The sequence below is a fragment of the Festucalex cinctus genome, chromosome 3 (assembly GCF_051991245.1).
Source record: "Festucalex cinctus isolate MCC-2025b chromosome 3, RoL_Fcin_1.0, whole genome shotgun sequence".
In the NCBI taxonomy this organism is placed as follows: Eukaryota; Metazoa; Chordata; class Actinopteri; order Syngnathiformes; family Syngnathidae; genus Festucalex; species Festucalex cinctus.
Window position 1 is genome coordinate 30587215 of NC_135413.1, and position 22462 is coordinate 30609676.

A 22462-nucleotide genomic window follows, 5' to 3' on the forward strand; every position below is an offset into this window, starting at 1 on the left:
ATAATCCGACAAAAAAAAAACACACTTCTCAGTTTGGCTTAAATAGACAGTGAATCGATCTCATTGATTGTGGCTAGACATGTGGGTAATAGTACATGGAATCATCTGGTTGGCTGTTGACCCAGTAAAGAGATTAAAGATTCTTGACATCACATATCTCGCTCCTGACATCACATAGCCTAAAACCAGTTGAAACTAGATGCCGGTTACATCAGTACAAAATAGACACTTGATCTCTCGGTCATGACCCAAACTTAACCCTGGCGTGACCCAGTCATGAGTTAAGACCGGCAAACATTATCCCTGCATGACCCTAGTCATGACAACACAGTCACAACTGGGAACACCAAATACTCCGCCGCACTGATGTTCAAGAACGGAAGTTAAACGTCAAAAAAAGTTCCTCATTGGACCATTGAGTGGAAGGTGGACCATTTTTTTTTTTTTTTTATCCAAAATCTCAGTATTATTTCACTGATAACAGTAAGTGCGGCGGTGGCCAGATTCACGAGTCAGGAAATCGTGCGCGCAGAGCAGCTGCAGGCCGGTGGCTAATTACTTGAGCTTTTGCTTCCCCGAGTAGGTGGCATTAGATCAATTATGAACACGCTCAGCTGGCCGCCGTGTTCACACATTTCTGGCAGCGGAAGACCTTTTCTCCTTGGAAGCGCCGGCGCGTACCACGATCCGGATGAAACATCCAGCGTTCAACTTCTTAACTTACTACAATATCACGCAAATTATTATTATTTTTTTTTTATGTCACACCGACTGATTAGTTGCATAACGGTTAGGACTGTTTAATTAAAATATTGAAAATCAAATTTAAAACAAAACCAATGAAAAAAATTTGCGCTGTCATGAGTACATTTTTTAAAATAATTAATTGCACAATATTCCATATAAAGACAATTAATTGCATTTTTAATTACTATTTTCTACTAAGCTTGTAATCTTGTTATTAAAATGGAAGCTTAAACATGTCTTGACAATAATATGTTATATGTGACTTCACTAGTCTAAACATGACGTTCTGATTAATATTACATTTGTGGAATATAAGTTATGAAGCAAAATCCAGCCATTTTTATCTATCTTAGGGGTCGGCCATTTTGCTACCTGATGTCGACAGAAGATGACATCACAGTTGCTCAGGGCTCAGGCAATGACCAATCACAGCTCACCTGTTATCTGAGGCAACGACCAATCACAGCTCCCCTGTTATCTCAAGCTGAGCTGTGATTGGTTGTTACCTGAGAGAGCAATATTGATGTCATCTTCAGTCGACAGCAAGTGGCAAAATGGCCGCCCCCTGAGATGGATAAAAAAATGACTGGATTTTGCTGCTTAACTCATCTTCCACTATCACAATATTAACCAGAAAACCATATTTAGAACATATGAACATATGATTGTTCTAAAAAAAAAAAAAAATGAAAATGGGGGATAGACTTCCCTTTAATGTAAAAACCATCAAATCCAAAATATATTTAGATCGAAAGAATGTTCTAGTAGCTTTCTTTGGTTCTAGAATACAATTGTTCTGTAAAATTTAGCTGTTGAACAAAACAATCAAAACATATTCAGCTTTACAGACATCTTATATTCTTCTCATAGAAAGAATTATTAAAACTACTGATACTCCATCATTTTTTCATCTTCCCAACAGTTACTTCTCTAAGTTTGGCTGCACACTAAGTTAGTTAACAGAGTTAATTTTTTAAAAACGCTTTATTGAATTGACATTAATCTTAACACTTTTTGACATGCCCTAAAAAAAAAAACAACAACATTTATATACCAGCCATTGCTCATTACAGTAAAATGAAAAACAATTACAGTACAATAAACTGCAGTCACTTCAAACTTAAGTGGCTTGCACTCGAGCAAACACGCGAGTTAACTTTGCCAATGAGTCAAGCGGTACTAAAAAAATAAAAATAAAAAAAAGAGGTCGTGACGAGCTGTAACGGCTCCCCACGCTAAATAGTGTACACGCTGCGAGCCTTACGCGTCTCCATGCTCCGGTTGCATAACAGGACGGCGTTAACTCTAGCACGCCTTCGTTCGTCGCGCGGTGCAATAAATGACTGTGTCGAAATTTTTTTTAAAAATATCAAATAAGCCCCTGATGACTCCGGTGGAACGAAAGCGAGCGCACCCTCTCCCTTGTAAACACTCGCTTATATAACGGTTGCGTGCTCCAGGATGTTTTCTATTAATCGTTGGTAAATGACACTTTTAGAAGGAACACGGTGGCTTTACGCGCCGAGAGTGCACGTGGAGGCTACGTTTTATGCTCATTTATCTGCTCATCGTCGATTGTGTTCATTTGATAATGACGTCAAGTGTTTCATTACGCTTTACTATCGATAGTGGTGAACTTGCAATTTCGAGGACGATCCCTTTCTCAAAGCCGCAGCGTAATGAAATAAAAGCCAGACCGTCTTATCGAGAAGACGCAGGTATTACGGGAAGCAAATGACGACGCGGCCTGTGTGAAGCTCTCAACGCATTCTCGCCCACGGAGGTGACAAGGCCTGCCAGGACTCGGTGACACTGACGCCGCAGAGTGTTAAAAGACGAGATAATGACGTCTGCTCGGCCCGAACGCGCGGCATCGATGAGCAAATGTCATCGCACCTCACAGATTTGCACATTTCCATCTCATCTCCAACGCGACATGGACACGACAGGCGCATCTTTTTCCCCCATTCATGTGCGCAGTCAGTCAGTCAGTCTTTGAGGCACTTACAGTCACTTAGTTACAGTAGTTCATCAATTACAAAGTCATTCGTCAGTAATATTGGAAGTAGCTTTTAGCTAGATGATTAGAGAATTAGTTGTTTATCAATTGGCAAGACAGTCAGTCAGCCCGTTGATTTGGCACTGAGTCATGTTGTTACTTCATTAGCTATACTGTAGTAGTTAGTTATTCGGTATTGCAGTCAACTGCAGTTAATAGTCGCTCATACAGTATAAAGTTAGTAAATCACGTCAGTCAGTTAACTTGTCAGTCAGTTTTTGGTTAGTTAGTTAGTTAGTTAGTTACAGATAGTTAGCAAGTTAGTTACAGATACAGTTAGTTACAAGTAGTTAGTTAGCTATCTATCTATCTAGTTAGTTAGTTAGTTACGGATATCTAGTTAGTTAGATACAGTTAGTTAGCTAGTTAGTTACAGATGCAGTTAGTTAGCTAGTTAGTTAGTTAGTTAGTTAGTTAGTTATAGATGCAGTTGTTGCAGATAGTTATACATAAAGTTAGTTACAGTTATAGTTAGTTAGTTACAGATAGTTATAGATACAGTTGGTTACAGATAGTTAGCAAGTTAGTTACAGATACAGTTAGCTAGTTAGTTACAGATACAGTTAGTTACAAGTAGTTAGTTAGCTAGCTAGTTAGAGTTATATAGTTAGTTACAGATACAGTTAGCTAGTTAGTTAGTTACAGATAGTTAGTAAGCTAGTTAGTTAGTTACAGGTAGTTAGTTAGTTACAGGTAGTTAGTTAGTTAGTTAGTTACAGTTATTTAGTTACAGATATAGTTAGTTATTAGTTAGTTAGACCATCGATATTTACTTTATTTGAGTAATTGTACCTAATCAGCCAGTTGAACAGTCATTTAATATGGTAAAATTAATGTGCTAGGTTGTTTTTTTTTAAGGTACATTAGTTATTCAGTTAACCCGTCAGTCAGTTAGTCCATTCATTTTATTTTGTCAGTCAGGTAGCTAATCAGTCAGCTAGTTAGATAGTCGGTGAGTAAGGGGAGTCAAGCCTAGGGGCCAGAACTTTCCGGTGGGGTGACCAAGGTGACACAGTGAGGGGTGACCTGTAGCATCGCAAGACAGAGGTTGGCAGGACGGCCTTGGCTACACTGCCAACATGGCGTGCAAGTCATTGTTTCCCGTACCATCGACCATGAGTCATGGTTTCATGAATGAATGCACCCATATACCAAACTTGCCCAACACACACATAGTACAAGCTGGAAGTAAAAAGCAACGTTTCATTGAGATGAATGGACTGGATAATGTTGATTTCTTTGCTTTTGTCACGTCTATTCTCTGCACTGATTCGCTAGCTAACAACCAATCAGAGCGATCGTCACGGCCGGTCGATGTCCTTTAGTATACTGCCGATCATCGGCTCATTCATTCAAATCATATCGAAGAAGCACAATGATAAAATAATCTCTTAATTCTTCACAATTCCAAATATTGCTTTTCACTTTCTGTTCCTGGGTGGCTATGTGAATTACTATGTGAATATTCAACGATAAATATATCTGGTACATTTTTAGCTCTCCCAACTCCTTCTTTTGGAGGCAGCTTAACATTCCAAACAGCAGCAGCAACATTCCTTTCTACCTCCCTTCGTGATTTTAAAGCTGTCATTGAGATATGACTTCATTATGCTGTCATCCCATTAGATGTCCGTCAAGGCAACGTCAGTTCTCACTCGCTCACTGTAAGAGGCCAACATTTATTTTCTCCCGCACTCAATACCGTCATTTAGCCCCTTCAATCCCTCTCTCTCTCTCTCTCTCTCTCTTTCCACTAATCCTTTTCTTCCCTCCCACGCCGGTGGCAGAAAAAGGGAGAGGCGGAATGAGACGAGAGAGGACACGGCAGCGCGAGGGAGGTGAGGAATGATGTCACAAGTTGTGAGGGAAGGTAAGGACGCGGGAGGCGGAGTGCATCGGCGTGAAGAGTGTGGGAGAATGGAAAACGCATCGGGGCGGCCGGGAGATGACAAACGCGAGCCGGAGAGGACACGGGGAAGGACGACACGTCCACAGATGCTCTTAACAAAGAGTCTTGAAGTTACTATCCTTGTATTATGTTGTCATTCAAACATAGCCTAGTGGACTATACCGGAATATGTCTCCTCTTGGATGTAAGAAAACAGTAGTGGCATAGCTCATGTGGTAGAGTGGCAGTCTCCCAAGCTGAAGGTCACGGGTTTGTTCCTCAACCCCAGTTTAGAGTACATTTTGCTCTACAAAGCAACATTTGAGAGATTTTATCTTGAAACTTTCTTCTATTGTGCTTGTTCCGATTGGTTTGGTGGACTGGTGCCTATATCCCATCTGACTTTTGGCAAGATCCAGGTGGGACCACTTTCTCACCACCCAGAAAGAACTTGATTTGGTTCGCCAGATTTTGACAGCTGTGTTCGCACCTGACAACGGAAACTTTATACGAGTTTGATTAAAATCAACTAAATGTTAAAGTGAAAGAAAAATCTTCGGGAGATCGTCTTATTTCGTTCTTGTTGACAGGTTGCTTTCGAGTGTTCACAATTCACATTGCGCAAAAAAAAAAAAAAAAAAAAATCTCTGAATTTGGGACGAATGTGATCACAAAGATGACTATTAGATAAAAAAAAAAAAAAAAAAGTGGACCAGAAATAGAACTCAGGCCTCAAGGGTTCTCAAAGTATAAAGTCGCTTATCTGTTTCACTTTTTGATACACATTAGATGACTAAGTGCAGTTAATTTAAACAGATTAGAAAAAAACACTATCATAACTAATTTAAGATGGATGAATGAATAATTCACAACCAGAGACGTTACAGTGGATTTATTCAATAAAGTCTTGTTAAGAAATAATTGAGAAGCGACTACTGAAGTCATATTGCAAGGGCACACAGTGTCATAATATTGTGACTTTGTCGGAAAATTACATTTTCAAATTGGAAGGAATGCACATTGGCATTCATTTTTGATTGAATGAACTGTGAGATGGAAAGATTGAGAGTTGGGGAACAAATCCATTTCACCGCCGTACTGCAACAGTACCAAAATCAACTGAATCAACGTATTGGATGGATTATTGGTAGGGGGTGAAAAAAAAGAAAAAAAAAAGAAAGAAAAAAAAAAGAAAGAAAAAAAAAGTCCTATTTTTCTGTTTCACTATCCCAAGGGGAAAAAAAAAAAAAAAAAAAAGAAAAGTCAAATAGCATTTATTGAGCTCATACTGCGACAGCGAGGAAAATGGAAAATTGCTCATGAAAGTGAAGGAAATGGCGTGAATAGGAGAATGTAGCTGTAAGCCTTTACAATAATTTGGAAGCGGAATGAATGACGGCAAAATGTAGGTCAAAAAAAGTGACGGGGGCGCCATTAAAGTAGACCTGAAACGGCGGCTTGTGTTGGAAAGGAAAAAAGGAAGCTTCACGGAATGAACATCTCCATCTTGGAATGGACTCACTTGCGTAAGTATGTTTCACTACGACCGTGAAAACACACGCCCTCTACCCCCCCCGCACCTCTTTCGCAATCATCACTCCTCTTCGTTTTGCAGCCTGATGAATAATGAAGCTTTGATTTCTCGCCGGGCACGTCCAGAACCTGGACGAACCTGCACGCGTGTCCGCCGGCCAAGTCGGAGAGCGGCTGCCACTTTGCCGCCACCTCCTCCATCATCATGTGTCCATGGGCAAAGCGTTTGGACCCAAAGCGACACATCCGGAGGGCGGCCATGTTGATGCTGAGATGATTAATTTCTTCATAGCTTGGCGACGCAAACATGCACTCGACTCGACTGCACTTGACCAAGCATCTTATGTACACTCCGTTTGCAAACCATCATGTGGAAATGTCAAGGGCAGCCTTTTTTTTGGCAAAATGACACATTCTTAAGCCATAAATTGATGTTTATAAAAATGGTATTCGTACTTTCTGACCTCTTTCAAACGGGTCGAGGATTCTGCATACTCAAGTACCAACGGCCAAATGTGACCGACGTCTACCCGTGGCGTCTGCCCAGACGTCGGCACGTCGGGTAGAAAAATTACGTAAATATGCACCACACCGACCCCGACTCTTACATACCTTGAGTAATTCTCAACTATATCGTCGGCGACGGAAGTCCTAATCGGAAACCTCTTTATGGGGGCGGGATATAAAAATGTAAACAATGCATACCGGTTACTCTCTCTCTCATGATGTCCTCCCACGTGAATGAAACCCTTTTTGAAACGGCTTTTTGCACAGTATCGTACTGTATATGAGTAAAGCCGACCTATATCCAGTCGCGTCCGATTTCATACCTTTGTCGACAAACCTTTTAACGGTTATATCATACAATGCCGGTCTCACATGAACCAAAGACCCTAAGTCAGGGGTAGGGAACCCTGGTCCTCGAGGGACACTGTCCTGCCTGTCTTCCATGTTTCCCTCCACCAATACAGCTGATTTGATTAAATGGATCGTTATCAGGTTTTCTACAGAGCTTGCTGGTGATGATAATTATGATAACGAGTCAGCTGTGGACTCTGTATCGGTCCGTCGTGGTGAAGAAAGAGCTGAGCCAAAAGGCAAAGCTCTGGATTTACCGGTCCATCTACGTTCCGACCCTCACCTATGGTCACAGGCTGTGGGTCGTGACGGAAAGAACGAGATCCCGGATACAAGCGGCCGAAATGAGTTTCCTTCGCAGGGTGTCCTGATGCTGATTCAACGTGTCGAAATCGCTGAACCCCCCCCGACATATTCCAACTTGATACGACTTTACGACAGTAATTTATACAACGCTGTCCGACTCCCGACGTCGGATTGGTGTATCTAGGCCTTAAAACATCGCTCCAGTACTAGCATAACATAACGTTGGATCCCTGGTACATATAGTGTGGAATTATTTAAAAAAAATAATATCAACTCTCTAAACGTTGCATCTTGCAAAATACAGAAAAGAAAGGCCAGATTTGGAACAGCCTTCACAAGACTTTATGAAGTCTTCAAACGCAGACTCCAAAGACGACGCGCCCTGAACTGGGACACAGCGACTGCGTTTCCGGAGTTCCGATGTACAACTTGCTCTCGACTGAGCTCAATACACTTTTATTTATAGAGCACTTTAAAAGCAAACGCAGATGAAACGAAGCGCAGTACTTAAACGCAAAGCTCACACAACAAAGAAAAACACAAAGTTAAAACCAATAAAATCAAATTAGGCACTAAAACAATGGCTGATTCTAAAGCTGTGTTGAAAGTCAAGGATTAAACAAAAAAAAGGCTTTTCGGCATATTTTACAAACGGAGAGTGAGGATGCTTGTCTAAAGTATTCTGGGAGGTCATTCCATAGTTTAGGACTAGGCATGGGCCGATTACCGTTTTGATGGTTGACTATGGTTTTCAAAAGTCAACGTTTCAATAGCCGCTAATACTAGCTGTCACCGATAATGAGCTCTTTTCATTTTTGAGGGGATTGTCTTAGCAAGGCAAAATAGGATTGGCCGCTTGCAGAGTGGAATTAAAAAAAGCCGCCTCTTTGAAGTTATTTACCTCCGTTTAACTTTTTTGTCCTTCTCAGTGGGTAAGGAGGAGGGAGCAACATGAGATACTACAAACACAGATGCCTTTTTTTTTTTTGCTCTGATTCATGTGCACTGTCCTAATTTAAAAAAAAAAGGACAGAAAGAAAAGAAAGCAGATGCCAGTGGGTCCTAGTTAGCCCCAAGAAAAACAAAAGTTCTAAAAAATAGCTCACCAGTGATGGGAATTACGATTTACTATGAAGAACTAAAACAGAAGAAGAACCATACTACATTCTACACTAAATATTCTATATTGTGATTAAAAATAAAATACATTGTGTTATGAGAGAAAAATGCTGTTTTTATTTGCTCAAAAAAAATTTTTGAATGCTCAATCCCACTAAGATTGTAGCAGCTTGTAGAGCCCTGATCAGACAGGGAAGCAGGAGTGCAAAACCAAAGTGCAACCAGAGTAGGATCTATGTGCTCCCTCTTACACGTTCCAGTTAAGAGTCAAGCGGCAATTTCGTCAATTTTCTACCATTTGTAAAAATAACACACTCTGAATAAATGAATAAATTCACCAAATTGCGACATAGGCCAGCAATTTGTGCAAAAAATGAATCATCATTATTGGACCAATTAAAGTGAAATGTCGCAGCAGTGTGGTCCGGTTGTAAATCAAAGTTTTACGGTATGTTTTGCATCGTACATTTGAATTGCAAATCCACCGAGACGACAAGTGTGAACATATTGCAGCAAGCGTTAGGCACAGCACGAAGGTCCAAAGGCGCGAGCACGAGCGCAAGCAGCTGCTCGCAGGTGAAAGGCGCCAGACAAATGGAACGTCTCAGCGCTGACGTCTGTGGAATGTTTCAATCGGTGATGGATCTCCTCATTTGCGCATCATGATGGCTGGGAAAGCAAAAAAAAAAAAAAAAAAAGGTGTTTGGGCTTGGGGTGATGCCATTTCACATGTTTTTCTTACGCAAAAGTGACTTTGGGGAAATGACCGTCATGGCACGGTCATGAATCCATCCACATGATGTAACAAATGAACTATTGTCCTCTGCTGCATTTACTAAAGGGACAGCAACATGAAAAATCAACTTCTTGGAGCTTTTAGCCGTGTTAAAATGCTAATTGATGAGAAATTCGAGTTCATTCTGCTCTCCAGGGACCAGCCCCTCCCAACCTGAGAAAACACGCTGGTGCTCACTTTATGACGTCATAATGTGCGGGCCCACTCCCACCCGCCCCATTTCTCTGAGACCTCCATGGGATAGTGACAAAAGTACCCGTTATCAGTGTAACATTCTATCCAAATCAATTAAAAGCAATCAATTATCCTTCACGTTTGTATGCCAAAGTGCAATGACAATGGGCTGTCTTAAAATCCCACAAAGGTTCTGGCTGACACGTGTGTAAACTACAAGTACATTTTTTGCACTATTAAACCTAACTGAACGAACAGTATAGTGGTTAGTGTGCACGCTCTGTAAGCAGCAAGTCCATGGTTCGAGTCCAGCTCAGTTTTTTTCCCCCTCCTTCTTCCCCACACTCCACGATTTCTTACGGCAAGGAGCCGTTTTGTTTCAAATGTTTATTGAAGAATTGGCTTGCGTCAAATTGTGTGGAGGAGCGTTCAAACGCAGAGCTACAATAGCAGACTGCAGGCTCGCCGGGGGCGTGGCAATTACACGGGGAGAGGCAGGGTTTTACTGAACCAGGTGTTTTACTTCCGCGTTGAAAATTAACCAGCAAAACACCTAATATTTCATTTAAAAAAAAATTACATCGCCATGGTGTTTAAGGTAAGATTAAATCATTATATGCGTAGAGTTAACTTTTAATATCTAACGGCAAAAAAATGCAAATGTTGACTGACAACATGGAAGTGTCCGTGGCTTCTTCTTTGAGCGTAAGAGTGTAAACTTCAAGTCGAGCTCAGTCGCACGCTCGTAACATTCCGTTGCACACTGCTTGATTTCATGTAGCACCTCAACTACAGCTATTATTACCTAAAAGCCAGCGTACAATCCCTGCACTACACAGTTTGCCCCGTTGTGCAGCATTCAAATATCGAAAGAGGATTCGGCCCTAATGCACTTTCCTTGTCATTTCGGACCAAGCACTACAAATCACTTGAAGGGGGAAAAAAAAAAAAAAAAAAAAAAAAAAAGACTGATTTGAATGGATTTCCGCCATGTGAGACTTGCAGCTTCAACTGCATTCATGTGCTGTGATATGTGCTGTACACTCGCCTTTTGACGAAGTTCGAAAAGATAACGATGCATTATGGTGTTTTCTACTTCTGCTCCCCATTTAATCCGACTCTTTGATCGATCCGATCTGGAAAACGCCGTCGTCCTCTCCAATTGTTTCGGGCCGCAGAAAGCTGTCTGCTTTCTATCTTATTGGTGTCAGCACTAGCTGAAGGCGCCGAGATGCATCAAAAAAGCTCAGGGACTCATTACCAATTCCCTCTTCCAGAGAGGGATTAAATATTATTTATGGTGCAGGGGGGGGGGGGGGGGGTAGACTTAAGTTCACTTGAATTGCTTCTGCCCCCGTTGTCAATCCAAATGACGCGCTCGGAGCCTTTATTTGAGAGCTGAATGCATTTGGAGGGTCTGTTTTGCCGCAGGACATTGTAAGAAGAGCAGCCATCCAAATTAGGCTGAATGCACCGGAGGACAGAGAAATTGATATTGACTGACAAGAGCAATTAGAATCTGTCTTAACGTTCTGGACTTCGAGTAACATTCGGAACGTGACCGCTGATTGCTATTGATATGTGGTTTAGTTACCGGTCGATGGAAAGGAAGTCACTCCATAGGACTCATTTCAGGATGATTTGAATTCCTCGGGCAGGGGGACTGATATTTAACATCTTCGTTTATTTTTTAAGACTAGAAAGAATCGGCAGGTTTGTCCTTACTGCTGTATTCTGTGTGGTGCACTCAAAATGACCAACTAGCATAGCATAGCATAGCATAGCATAGCATCAAGACAGATGAAGAATACAGTGAAGAAAGAGCAGAAGAAGAAATAAAAGAAGCTAGGCTTAGTGTTAGCTTATCTGGAAACTACATTTTACTGTCAAACTATTGTCGTTTCTATTGCGGTGAATGACTTATGAGATGTTATCCAAATGCAAGTTTGCTAACTGGGTACAGTTAAATCATCGCGTCACGAGTAAAAGGATTTGCAACAAGTTTAACATCTACAATTGTTGGCCCTGACCACTTTCCGAGCAGATCGGGGAGGAAGAAAGGAACACAAGGTAATTGCTCGGGATAATCTTTCAGAGACATACCACATTAGAGCCTATGGTTGAGAAGGAAAATACTCAAATATGGCAATTGTTAAATTAGGCCTCTTCATGATTAGATCGGTGACTTGAGCTGGGCCGTTGTGTCGCTGTGACCAGTCCTGGTTTGGCGCCTTTCTATCTATCTATCTGCACTCTGGCACACTTATCCAGTTGAAACCAGTTAAGACCATCAGGTCACACATTTTCATTTAGGCTAGGTAGAGCCGGCCCCCGTGGGGGTGGACGGCCAAGGTAGTATAAGAGTAGCGACCATTTTGAGTGTGGCAAGCCTTCTTCTGCGTTCAGCAGAAAAAGCTCCACAGCTGCTGCGGACTCAATCTTTCTGGCATCCAGTAAATAGTTCAATTGAGATTATGCAGTCTCCTGGTTGTTATTATTAGTATGGCCAGCTAATATTAACTAACCTTGCTAACGCAAGATGAATTCTCACGGTATTTGTGAGTTCACAATACTGTTAGCTAGTATTTCCATGTTGCATTTGTGTGTTATATTGTTTTTGCCATACAATCAACAGCTGGGAAAAAGTACTTTAAAAGTACTGACAGTCCCCGTTTTGGCTTGAAACACAGCTCGGAAAATGTGTAAATTGTGGCATTCGTAAGTCAAGGTCGCACTGCAGAAAATATTTGGAATCTTTTGCGGCGTATAAATTCCTCAACAGTGATCAAAGGAATGCTTTGATGGCGCTGAAAGTAAATATCGAATATTTTTTTTCAATTAAAGTTGAATAGTTGAAAGAAAAGGTTAAGCACAGAGGTGCCCTTCAGTGAAGCCAAGCAGACGTCTCCTCGGTAATGTTTACCGAGTAATCTCATTACATCTCAGCATTCGTGTGATGTCTGCATCCTTGGGAAAAAAAAAAAAAAAAAAAAAAGGTTATTTCATTAGTAATCCTTTGCGGGGAAAGATCACCTGCTATCTCTCCTTAGCATCCCGACCCCCTTTTTTGTCACCGATTCCACGGATCCACATTCCGTCGGGATTAATTGACATCAAGGCCGCTTTTTGATGTGGCGCCACAGCCAAGGTGCGGCGATTATTAGCGCCTCATCACGAGCCTTCCGTTTGCTCTCCGTCTCGCCATCTGTCCGTGCTCATCAATGCGCGTTGCTGCCATGGGGCGAGGACGTGCTGGCGAGGGGGGTAAATGTCTGGGTACAAAGTAGCCTTCAAAACAAGATCTGGGCTCCACTAAAAGGCATTTCTTGCGGCGAGGCTGAACTTTGCTTTATCAAAGGTGTCAGATGGCTGCTTGACACAAGACGCCGGTTTTCTGACGGGATTATTTTCCCCAAGACGACTTTGACAAAGCCTCAAAATTTTAAGCCCAAGCTGCTCCCAAACGACGGAATTTTAGTCGAAGGGTGTCGAGGGAAATGCTCAATTCCAACAATCCAATGTTTTGTTTTGGGGGTTTTTTATGCCATGAACCGGTTTTCACAAAGAGCAAAATTTGACGGACGGGCACTTCAAGCTTCCACCAGATGTATCAAATCCAGGTCCAGAAAGTAAAAACTAGGGATAACTGATTGTCGATTGGGACGATAATGGGCTCCGATATTAAGCATTTTGACGAATAGAATATAGGCATCGGCCAATTTGAAGAATCATATGGCCGATAATTGAGCCAATTAAAAAAACAAAAAAAACAAAAAAACAAAAAAAAACTTTACTTCAGGGAACTAATTTAAATGTATTTTTTTTTTATTATTATTTATTTATTTTTAATTTTCTGAGATGCTGCTGACCCTGGGAACTCTCTGCACCTTCTGTTTTTGTTTGAAATTAAAACTAAGAGAAGTAAAAAATAAAAATAAAAAAAATAAACAATTTTATTAGCTGTATTTAGTGTAGCAAACAATTTGTTTTTATTTAACTCGTTACATTTTAAAAACAAAGATGTCTATAGACTAAGATTTAAAAAAAATAATAATAATAATAATTTTACTAACCCTAAAAGTTGCTCAATAAGCATATGCTTTAAAAAAAAAATTTGAAAAACTTAAGAGCTGGAATTTGTATTTTTTCCAAATTTTGATGCCAATATTTTCCCTTTTTAGTGAAAATGAATATCCAAAAATCGGTTATCGGTGTCCTTGACTACTAATAATCGGTATCGGCCCTGAAAAGATCATATCGGTCTAGCTCTAGTAAAAACCCTGACAGTTCTTTTACTCAAACAAGCTCCCGGTGCCCGTTGAGTAGAAGCAGCTGTGGCAAAATCCAAACTGTGTCCGGGTTTTAACTTTCTGGACGTGGATTTGACACCTCTGGTTGCCACTAGAATCCGCTTCCACTACTCCATGATGACATCATGTAGCTAGCAAATATTTAGGACCTTATGATCCTCCACCTTCCATTTGAGGATGACCAAAAGGGTTTAGGCCTGGAAACACACTTGGCCTTTACCCTCAGCCTCTTTAGCAAGGTCGTGGTCATCTGAGAGGCGTGTTTGGGGTCATTATCATGTTGGAATACTGTCCCGCGGCCCAAATTTCCATGCTTGAGTTTTGCCAAGACCTTCTTGCCGCCACACACATTTGACACCATCTGAAACCAATCCTGAACTGAATACATTCATCTTGGTCTCATCAGACCGCAGGGCATGGTTCAAGTAATGCATGTCCTTAGTCTCAGTCTCTCAGGGCTGTCTAGGTGTTTTTGTTGTTGTTTACTCCACATAGTTATGATGACAAGCTTTTTAACTTGGCTTTCATTTTTAAATATTTCGTCAACTCAAGCATGTTCATGTTTAATAAATGTAAGCCTACAGAAATAAGAAAAAAAAAAGAAAGAAAGGAAAATATCATCACTATTAATTTTTATTCATTCTTAGCTTAAGGTTTATTCCCCTGAGGAATAATATTTTCATCCCGGCGAAGTGGAGGGCAACTAGAATGCACTGATGTGCGGCCATAATGAGATGCCAAAGCGATGATGGTGCATTTACAAGATAACACTTTCATTAAGCTTAAATAAATCAATTTAGGAAGGCAACATTAAAATTATTCGACTATGAACGATCGGAGGCACTGGCGTATTAGCGATCTGTAATTAAAGGGAAATGTAAAACCAGTTAGTCACACTTCATTAAGAGCAAGAAACATCGCATGCAATGTGGGCTCTGCACGGGTTCATAAGTTCAATTTTTTTTTTTAAATATACTGTAGATCAGGGATGTCAAACATACGGCCCGCGGGCCGGATCAGCCCCGCAAAGGGGTTTAACCGTTATAAACATGTAAACATATAAACAAACAAGTAGCAGATTAAAAAAAAAATTAAAAGAGAAGAAACTTATAGCAATCATTCGTGATCGTTTACATAGTTAAAGGGAGTAGGAAGAAGTGCAAAACTTATCTGGTCCTAACCCTTATTCTTTGTATATTTTGACTTAATTATTAATACATTTCAATAAAAGAAAATGTATAATCCTGCTTTTGTGTAAACAAATGCACTTTAACACGTGTATATCTATCAAGAGCGTATGAACCGGTACATGAAATTCATAGGCATACACAATAATAATGCATCCTCATACTCACATATAGGGCTGCTTGATTATGGGAAAAATAATAAGCACGATTATTTTGGCAATAATTGAAATTTATTTTTTGGTACAAAACGAGAAAATATTTACACATTCAAAAATATTAATACCAATTTTAAAAAATTAAAACACTATAATTATGTAAGTTCCTTTTGGACCAAACAATTTATAACAATAATAATATTTATTTATGTATTTATTTATTTATGTATTTATTTATGTATTTATTTATTGGCAAAAACTTGAAGTTGGAGTGCAGCATGTGCTGTGCAGTAGGATGGTCATTTATTTTTTGGTACAAAAAATGTTTAAACGTAAAAAAACAAACAAAATATTAACAAAACAAAGAAATTTTAAACACTATAATTAACAAAGTTTATTATATTAGTTACTAAAAAAGGTGCAAATGTCTAAATTTAAACAACTCAAAAATTAGTACTGTAGTAATCATCTTCTTTTTTTTTTTACGATTATGCAGATTTTGTAATTGTGGAGTGTATTAATTGAAATTGTAATTGAATTTCGATTTAATTGCACAGCCCTACTCACATATGCAATTTTCATTTCACTCATGATGGTGCATCGAAAAAAAATAAAGTTTAAAAATAGTTTCCGTACGCTAATCCCGTGATTAAAAAAGTATTGCTGTATATGCCGCTGTCATTTGTCATTTTAGCAATTAAAAAAAATAATGTTAATCAATACATGCAGCACCACAGCTCGAAGCGTCAGCTTTGCGACGGACCGTCTTCCCCTTGCACCCCAAGACACAAGCAACACGTACGTGATGTGTTGCGAGCGCCGACGGCGACGTTGGCGTCAAGGTCGATTGATTTAGCGGGCAGCCGGCGGCGTAATCAAAGCGCGTCATCCCGGAGGCGTCGCTTGCTCGGCTGCGCCGCAATCATATTTGCACTCGCTCGCATCCCCGAACAGCTCGTCACCTCCAACACTTAAAGCCGATACGACGTTCCACTCTCGTAAGGAGGGAGTTGACCTTCCCCGGGCTCGGGTACGAGCGCGGGGCTCTCCGGTGCCTCGCAAACGAGATGCGCTCTCACCCGTGCAAAGCACCTGAAAAGGATGCAAAAGGAAGCTGCCTGTGCCAATCCCCGAAATGAGGGCATGCGGGAACGCAGCCTCGGGCACTTTTATAAACTTTTATGTGTTTATTTATATAAAGGTAGCGGGAATGTAAACACAGCGGAATTTTTGAGCACATCTTAAATAGACGTGATTAACATTGGAGACAGGAATACAGTAGATTGACTTCAGCGAACGTTACCTGTGCCGGGGAGGTTATGTTTTGTCTACCATGTCAAGATGAATTTATTTTTGATGATATTGAATTGTTTGCAACAAAACAGAGATGGGATCGATTCTCATACAGCATAATTAATATTTGTTGAAAACAATGGTGCCCTGTGATATGAGTTTAATTCATTCCATGACTCGAAACTCAAAATACGAGATATTCATATAGCGCATTTCATACATAAGGTAACTCAACGTGCTTCTCATTGTCATGACTCGAGTCATGCAGGAGTCATGTTTGGGTCTTGTCTCAGGTCTGGGGTCATGCCTGGGTTAAGTTTGAGTCGAGTTCATGACCGTGCGCCAGAGTTCACGACACGTTACGTGTCTGTTTTGGTATTGATGTAACAGCATCCAGTTTCAACTAGTTTTGGGCTGTATGATGTCTGGACTATGTGATGCTACATGATGATGTTTGTTGATGTCAGAAACTCTGTAATTACGGAGTCAACAGCCAATCAGAGAATTCCATGTCAGTACTGGTACTCACATGTCTGGCCACAACCAATGAGATTGATTGACTGTCTATTTAAGGGTCTGAGAATTGTGTGCATTTTGCCGGATTATTGCTCAACTGTTCCTGTGTACAGCTCTCTTAGTTTCTGCCTCTCAATGTGAATAAACGGATAAAGACTTTTTTTTTTGTGTCTGCGTTTGGGATCCAAACTCTCAACACACAACAAACATAATTGAAAATACAACATTTAAAAGCATGCACAAACAAGAGTTAGACATTTCAAAGCAAAGTAAAGAAACAAAGTTTACTCAAATTACTAAGTGCATACAGTGCGAGAACAAGATTAGAAAAAAAAAAAAACATTTTAAAAATGCTTTGAAAAGACCTCAATCATAGGTATGGTCGGGCACTTCTGGCTGACTTCATTTGTGTGCAGCATAACAGCTAAATGGTGCTTCACCATGTTTGCTTTTAACATTGTGGCCCACTAATTGACCCCAATTCTGCAATTTCAGGACCTAAACCATTCATTGATTTAAAAACCAATAGCAGAACGTCATCTTTCACTATTGAAATAGAGACAAATGCCATCAGTGGTAAATAGTATTTTGTTTTTTTATAGCATTTTTCCACCTTACAAGACCCTCAAAGCTCTTCACATTTGACTACCCATTCACCTACTGATGACGCAGCATCAGGAGCAACTCGGGGTTTCAGTATCTTGCTCAAGGATATGATCACAATGTCATGGGATCAAACCCACAACCTCTGGGTTGGGAGACGACCACTCTATCACTGAGCCACGCCGTCCCACAACAATCCATTCCAGCCTCCCACAAAACAAAAATAACTTATGAATGAAGAAAAATCACACTGTAGTTAAGCAATAGTTAAATGTGGTGTAAATATAAATTAAGTCAATTTAATGGATATTGTACATGACCTCCTGGTGTGTGCACATTGGCCACCTGGGGGCAGTATAAATAACAGGCAAAACTGATTGCTGTCTACCTTCCCTGTGTAAAGGCTTTGAGATAGGGCTAAAATGAAGAGACTCTTAATCCTTCATCTCATCAACATTTTCCATCTTAACGTTGTGACAATTGTGAGAAACCAGCTCGTTTGTTTCTGCATCGCGTTAAGAAAACCAGAGTGTAGCAGCTAAATTGCACTTCCCATCGGTTAAGTCGGGTCTAATCTCGCCGATTAATTATTCACAAGAGCTCATAATCAAATCTGTGATATTATAACACTCAATTATGACTGTTTACTTTACTGCAACTTTGTATTATTTTTGCAACACCGCATGCGTTATTATTCCACGTCTCTCCTAACTCTGCAGTAGACTGAAAACATGGATGCACAACGTCCGGAGAGATTTACCTATAGCGGCGGGGAGAGGATGAGCTACGAAAACAAGATTTGTTGAGGAGTTAGCTGCAGCTGTCTGGAATGTTCAGCATCAGTGAGCTTCACCCAATAGGAAACCAAACAGTAGCTCTCGCTTGTCTATTCAGCTGTCCCGCGAAGGCATTCTCGAGACCTCCGGTCACTTTAGTTTGTCCCGTCTCGAGTCGAGCGGCTTTTTTGTAAACTCACAAGGTGTCGGCTTCGGAAAAAGCACTCGCGGTGCCTCGACGTTGACACATTTATGAGTTGTTGTGAGTCTGAGTGTCAAAATAAATCATGACGGGCTGTTCTTGGACATTTTGTACGTTTTGACAACACGGCAGCGAAGCCAAGCGTGTCCCATACGGTTTGACCCTGGAAATGGAGCTGATTGATTGCAGGTCAAAAGGGATTAATGCGGACGGCCTGGCCGGCAAAAAAAAAAAAAGACACCTCCAATAAATTCGCCGCCCGTCGGCATTCTAACCGGCGCGCCCCTTCTCGTTACCCTCCCGCATCCGCTTGGCAGAGCGAGTGATGGATGGCAGCTGTCAGTCGGCCGCTTCTGATGTCACCTCTGAACAGGTAAGAAGCCGCCTCTCCTTCTTTGACGGAGTGGAGCCACATTAAAAGCGAGACCTTGTCAAAATAGTTAGCAACCGTTGCTTGCTAGGTGACGCCCTCAGTTATCTGCCCTCAGTTAGCGCAACTTAGGCAGCGAGCTAAACATGTGAAAGAGTTCCAAAAAATAAAAGACACCTGCTTGCTGTAGCCGTGGCTCTTTACTTCCTTCTTTCCTATTTTGTGAAAGTGCAACATACAGAGCAACCAGTCCAGGGTGTCCCCCGCCTTCTGCCCAGAGCCAGCTGAGATAGGCGCCAGCACCCCCCCCCGCGACCCTTGTGAGGAATGAGCGGTCAAGAAAATGGATGGATGTGAGCAATACCATTTAACCTCTGCTTAACACAAGTAGGCCAACAATAACTTTAGCGCAAGTTAGCAGCTAACGGCTAATAGCATCGAGTCTTTTCAAAGAAAGTTCACCACCAAGAAACCAAAAATAATCCCAAACACAAATACGTCAAAGCGTTATGACTTACAGATTATGCTCTGCCAAGGCTCCGAAATAAAAAAAAAAAAAAACATTGGTGAGACTAAAGGAAATTCTTGCGTTTCCTCCCGTGCTGTGACTGTGTGTGCCGGTCCTCAAAAACATAGCTGCTATTTACATTGCTTCGCCAGTAGGCGGCTCCGCTTCACTTCACAAAATCAAACAAGAACACACAATTACAAGGGCGACATCTACTGGCAAAAATAGAACATAAGATTTCTACATAACAAAAATTGACTTTAACAGTATGACCTCAATTTACTGTCATAGGAGGGACAGAACAGATCGTAATCAGCCGTCTTCCAAATGTGGATAAAATTCTGCCGATGCAACAGCAGCGTAAACACACAGAACGTATCTACGCCGTCAATACCTGCCATCATCACTATTATAGCAGTCCACCTGTTTGTTTGTTTTTTTTTGTAATTTTTTCTCTCTCGACGTAAAGCTCTGCTCCTCTGCTTTCAGACTCCATTGGAGTTGCTAGCGCTAATGTTTTCCGGAGTTACGGTGATTTGAAAAACTTGCGTCATTTCCTCTCCTGCTTCACTCTCCTTCTATGACGTGCCCTTCATCCGCACGTGACATCTGCCAGCTACCGTAGTGTATGTATGCTACATTCGAGCATGGTCGGAAGTCGAACTTTTCAAACCAGGAAGTGTGTACGGGAACGCCCCCTTGAACTCAGAAATTCCACTTGCAAAGTGGGAAAAAAAGAAGGACCCCGACTTCACCGACGGACTACAAGTGACGTCACTACAGCAGTTTCCCTTTTGGAAACACAAACCGTGAATGGTAAAACACAATTTACTTGAGTATGAAACTAGATAGCTTACTTCATTCATAAATATTCGACATAACTTCACGTAACGCAAAGTATGTGACAATATGCCGCTATCTCCCTGCATGAAATTTTACGGTCAACTACTGAACTGTATGGAATGCTTATGAAATAATAGGGGTGTTTAAAAAAATCGATTCGGCGATATATCGCGATACTACATCGCGCGATTCTCGAATCGATTCAATAATCGGCAGAATCGATTTTTTTTTTTTTTTTTTTTTTTTTTAGGATTCACACCTTGAGCATGGAAGAATGTTATATGAACGGAACATTAAGCCTTAATATTTTATTTTAATGCTGTTCAAACATGAAACAGATTACAACCTCTATAAGTCTGAAATTTCAGAAAAATAAATAATACATTTTCATATAAATCTTACACTCTACAAGCTTACTGATTAGTATTTTCTAAATTTGAATGAAAAAAATCACAACAATCGACTTATAAATTCGTATCGGGATTAATCGGTATCGAATCGAATCGTGACCTGTGAATCGTGATACGAATCGAATCGTCAGGTACTAGGCAATTCACACCCCTATGAAATAAGATAAAAACAATAAATGAAGCAAAATGACGAGAAGGTGGAGGTCAAAAATGAGTTTTAAGAACCAAAATTAAAATACAATTTACCACTGTCCGCCATTTTGGATGTTGACTTTCGCCTCGACCCCTTCAGCTCGGAACTGCGAAAAACTAACTGATATATCCGACTTCCGACCGTCCTTGAATGCAGCAGTAGTATTGACATAAAGCTCCACTTGTCTGATTTCAGACGCCGTTGGAATTACGTTGCTAGTGCAAACTGTTCAGGAGTTAAGGCGATTTGAATGACGTGCGTATTTTCCTGTAGGAAAGGTTCGTATTTTGAGGGTTAAGACGACATACAGTCATGTACACACACTGCACTTGACCTGCAGTTTGAATCCATCCTTTGCGGTGAAGCAAGCAGCAGAAGGTGTGAAAAGTGTGATTTCATGGAGGTGAGACTGAGAGCGAAGCTTCCAGCATGAAAAGTAAGTGAAAGGGCTTTGAGAGTCCCTAATTAATCGGAGCAGTCTCAGCGTTCTCGAGGATGACGCGTGTTTCACTTGACCGGCGCCGGGTGCCAGCGGCGCTCCTTTGCTTGCTAACGACTGCATTCACCCGTGCCAGCAGATGAGCAGATGAGCCCTTTGGACGTAGCGGCAGATCCGACATTGCCGATGCCGCTCACATTTGCGCTATAGATCGCAGCTGCGACGAGGCACCTGAGGCCCGTCGGTTCGTCGCAAAGTCACTGATGGTAAACACCATGAAGAAAAAAAAATATCTGTTCTCATCGTTCGACGACTATTACCGAAGTTCTGCAAATAGTGCCGACTTTAAGATCCTGGTGGCCTTTATTTTGCATAAATACATAAACAACATTAGCGGTATACAGTCAAATCCTGGTTCAGAAACTTAATTCATTCCGATTCTCAGAAATAATTCAGTTTGTGAGAGTCTTGGAACAAACTGAGTATGTCATATTTCACATTTCAATTCATGGAACTCTGAATCTGTTTGAGCCTCAGAACTAAGTTAACTTTACTTGATTTTTGTACGGTTTGTTAAAAAGAAGCAGAAGGTGACTGAAAACTGAAAAACTTGAAAATAAATACGATAATTAGCAGCGACAGGCATTCCGCCAATATTGAGGGAAGGTCTGTCAATCCGCCAATGACGGGTGGCCATTTTGGTAACGATTGACGAATGGTGGGAAACTTGGATTTTCGTCCATTATTGCAAATCATCAATCCATCAATGACGGAACACCCATTTTGATGAAGAATGACGGAAACATTGACAGACGGCCATTTTGCTCACGAATGACGGATTGACGATAATGTGGTTCAGCTTGACATATTGAAGGATTTGACGATAACGGAACGACGATTTACGAATGACAGATGCTAAAAATTAATTGACACGCACACCTCTGATAATTAGACTTTTGGTGACTTACAACTCGTTAAATGAAAACTAAAAGACTCAAGACTTGACTCGGACATTCGAGTTAACGAGACTCGGGACTTGATTTTAGACATGGTGATGTGTTTTACATGCAGATTAGATAAAATGGCTAGAAGTGTGTATGTGTGTGTATATATATATATATATATATATATATATATATATTTTATTATTATTATTAGGGTTCTATCTTTTTGACAA

General features: G+C 40.8%; 1 protein-coding gene across 5 annotated transcripts in view; it reads right to left on the reverse strand.

Moving 5' to 3' along the window:
* Positions 1-22462, reverse strand: part of lingo1a (leucine rich repeat and Ig domain containing 1a) — a 340201-nt gene that overhangs the window by 230472 nt on the left and 87267 nt on the right. Inside the window, exon 1 of one of the 5 annotated variants that reach the window (XM_077517522.1) lies at positions 19411-19488. The exons of the other annotated variants lie outside the window; for them this stretch is intronic. The gene's annotated coding sequence lies outside the window, so the exon portion shown is untranslated. Of the gene's footprint in view, positions 1-19410; positions 19489-22462 lie in introns of those variants that run through there. 5 annotated transcript variants of the gene reach the window in all.